Raw genomic sequence first — 3,766 nt, forward strand, 5'->3', positions numbered from 1 at the left:
TTTCCATTTTACAGATGAAACTGCTACTTACAGGAGTTAAATAAGTTTTGGGGTGTGAAAAGCAGAGCCATTTTCAAATCCCTTTGTGGTTGACTCCAAATTCCAAGCTCAATTAGAAAGGGAAAATAAGATATAATTAGTTTAAACTCTCAGCTCTCAAATCAAATTAGAGAAATGATTCCCTAGCCTTTCATTATTTTCAAGGCATATTGCTCTCTCTTCCATGGGCTGGAAATATATGAAGCAATTTAGAATATGATAATAGTATTCCATGGCAGGGAAACACTCAGCCAACAAGGGACCAGAATCTGAAGTCAGACCTATGGATGGCGGAAGGAGCCAGGACATGGTATTCCAAGGAAATAGGAATGGACAATAGGACCAAGCCAGCAGTTGCCTTCAATGAGGTGTGGTGGGTAGGTCACAACGGTGGGTTTCCCAAGAGCAGGCACCATTTTGGTTTTGGGAAGGTGGCTACCGTGGAGTCAGGCAGCAGTGCAAAGTTAACACCTGGTTGGGTATGTTTGGGCCAGGTGTCCTCTCTGAGGATTTTGGTAAATGATCGGCAAGTCCTTATGCAAGGGGACTAGAGTCCTGGAAATTTTTCAGGACACAATATTAACTAAAACCTCAGTTATCAAAACAGAGGCCCAATTACTCAGCTTATAACAAGAAATCAGAAATAGACCAGCAAAAATTTCAAAACAAAGTCTTTCAACAATTTCGTGTTGACTGCCTACTTTGTGCAAGGAACAGGGTGCAAGAAGTGAGGCTATGTTTGGAAAATTTTCCTTGACTACAGTTATGCAGGGCTGGTTGCAGAGTGTGGGAAGGAAAATCAGGGAACTCAGTGACAGTGAGGGAAAATGAATACCATGTTGCACCTAGAAATTTTAGGTGGTATGTGGGTTTGGCTCCACTCACATTGGATATATAGACTAAAGCTGTGACTGATAAGACATGGGAGTATTCAATCCTTAGGACTATGTGTATGTCACTTATTCATAATTTACTCTTTCATTCACTCATTCTTTCAGAGAAATTATTGATGCCCCTATGTATGAGACACTATATCAAGGGCTGGGGACACAAGATCAGATTAGATTTTTGTTTCTTTTCCCAGAGGAGCCTAGAGTATACGGCAGAGGTTCATAGATGCTGGTACACATAAGGATGACCTGCGGCACAAGTTCAAGTTTCACACCTACGTACCCATTCTGAGATGCAGATTGGGTAGGGCAGAGTGAATAGACTGGCAATATGCTGATCAACTTAATTTGAAGCCAGTATCTGGAGAACTCTGATTTAGATAAATATGAGAGTCTTTGATGCAACTTTTTCTGTGTGAAGTGTCACATTCCAGGGCAAAAGAGGAAAAATCTAGTATTTTAAACTGCACTGAGATAATATATCTTAGGTAGAAAGCAAACTATTGATTCCTGTGTTCAAACAATCATAGATATTCACTTGCCTAAATTTTATGTAGGAAGTTGAACTCCACATCTTTTAAAACATTTCCAGCACTGAAATCTGTGCTTCTATGACATCAAAGTTCAACTCACCTCAAACTTTATACTTCAGTAAAGAAATAATTTTGCCTTTCTGCCGGTGGATGCTGCTGAGTAAGCAGCGTTGACGCCTCCCCTCCTGCAGTTGTCACGTGTAGGTCGGGGTCTCCCAAAGAGCCGGAACCGCCGTGGAAGCAATTTATTGGAAGTTCAAGCTTTGAAACAACAGATGAGAGTCTGAGGAGCATTCTGAGCAACGGGGAACACTCACAGTCTGTGTGGTGATGAGAGACCCAGACACCAAGCGCTCCAGAGGCTTTGGGTTTGTTGTGTACCCCACAGTGGAGGAGGGGCAGGCAGCCAGGAACGCGAGTCCTCAGGAGGCAGGTGGAAAAGTCGTGGAACCAAAGAGGGCTGTCTCAGGAGAAGATTCTCAAAGACCTGATGCCCACTTCACTGTGAAGAAGAATTTTGTCGGTGGTATTTATGAAGACACTGAAGAACATCACCTAAGAGATTATTTTGAGCAGTATGGGGAAATTGAAGTGATTGAAATCATGACTGACCAAGGCAGTGGCCAAAAGAGAGGTGTTGCTTTGGTAACCATTGTTGCCCATGACTCTGTAGACAAGATTGTCATTCAGAAATACGTACTGTAAATGGCCACATCTGTGACGTAAGGAAAGCCCTCACTAAGCAAGAGAGGACTAGGGCTTCATCCAGCCAAAGAGGTTGAAGTGGTTCTGGAAACTTTGGAGGTGGTTGTGGAGGTGGTTTTGGTGGGAGCCGTGGTGGTGGTGGATATGGTGGCGAATGGGAATGGCTATAATGGATATGGTAATGATGGAAGCAACTTTGGTGGTGGTGGAAGGTGCAATGATTTTGGCAACTACAACAATCAATCTTGAAATTTTGAACCCGTGAAAGGGGGAAACTTTGGAGGCAGAAGCTCTGGCCCCTATGGTGGTGGAGGCCAATACTTTGCCAGACCACAAAACCCAGGTGACTGTGGCGGTTCCAACAGAAGCAGTCCCTATGGCAGTGGGATCAGTTTTAATTCCTGCCAGGGAAAAAGCTTAGCAGGGGAGGCAAGCCACAGAAGTGACGGGGAAGCTACAGGGGACAGCAGATTTGTGAACTCAGCCAAGCACAGTGGTGGCAGAGCCTGGCTGCTGCAAAGGCTATTTTAGACAGTACTCCTGTGAATAGGCAAAAAACTGGAGGACTGGTTTGTGACTAATTGTATAACACGTTATTTTGTTTCTGTTCTGTGGAAACTGAACAGCATCCCAACAAAGGGTTTTAATGTAGTTTTTTTTTGCACCCATGTTGTTGATTGCTAAATGTAACAGTCTGATCATGACACTGAATAAATGTGTCCTTTTAAAACAATGTGCTGTGTACAGTTAGTCTATTCTGAAGCCATCTTGGTAAATTACCTCAACAGTGTGATGTCAGAATTCCTTCAGAGTGATACCAGGTTCCATTTGAAATTTATTTACAACCTACTTGGGCACACAAGCCATTGTCTTCAGAGACCTTGGTGTAGTTGAATTAATAAGTTACTGTGCTGTGACCCAGAGTTCACCATTAAAAGGGTCTCAGCAGAGTCATGGAGTTTATTTGGTTTTTAATGATCGTTGGCACATTCTATGCAATATATCTAAATTGAATTATGGTACCAGATAAAATGATAGATGGGAATAAAGCTTGTAAATTATCCATTATCATGTGTATTCACTAAACAATTTAATATCTTCTTGAAAAAAACCCAAAAAGAAATAATTCTTTTTTATTCATTTCAGTGAATACTTCTGGTTTGGTTGATACTTTGTGTTAACTTCATTCTTTTGTTTTCCTTTTATTATCCTCCATCCCCCTTTTCATCTTCTTTCCCCTTCTTCCTTCCTTTACCTGCTCTTGAGTTAGTTACCACTTCCTTGCTACTATTGACTCAGATGTTTCTCCTGAGAAATTTGTAGCCAAGATTTAAAGATATGGTGGAATAACATTGCTTGAATGTAAACTAATTTTGAAAGATATGAGGTAACATAAATCAAAGCATTATTAAGCTGTATTTAAGTACTCAGAATCACCTTTAATTATCTCAGTATCCCTGGAAAGGGGGTAAAATTGACGTCATCATTTCCCTAGCACAGATGGGTTAGAGCCAGATGAAGGCTGAGCACTTCCACAGCGCATTGCGTTGTCTCAGTGATTTATGGGTGTGTAACAAACCACCAAACTAAGCCCTCCAA

At 41.7% G+C, this 3,766-nt stretch overlaps 1 pseudogene; it reads left to right on the plus strand.

Moving 5' to 3' along the window:
- The first annotated feature begins 326 nt into the window (after positions 1–326).
- LOC112303200 (heterogeneous nuclear ribonucleoprotein A1-like) lies at positions 327–2,698 on the plus strand (annotated as a pseudogene).
- Positions 2,699–3,766: the final 1,068 nt, after the last annotated feature.

Source organism: Desmodus rotundus, chromosome 5 (genome assembly GCF_022682495.2).
Source record: "Desmodus rotundus isolate HL8 chromosome 5, HLdesRot8A.1, whole genome shotgun sequence".
Classification (NCBI taxonomy): domain Eukaryota; kingdom Metazoa; phylum Chordata; class Mammalia; order Chiroptera; family Phyllostomidae; genus Desmodus; species Desmodus rotundus.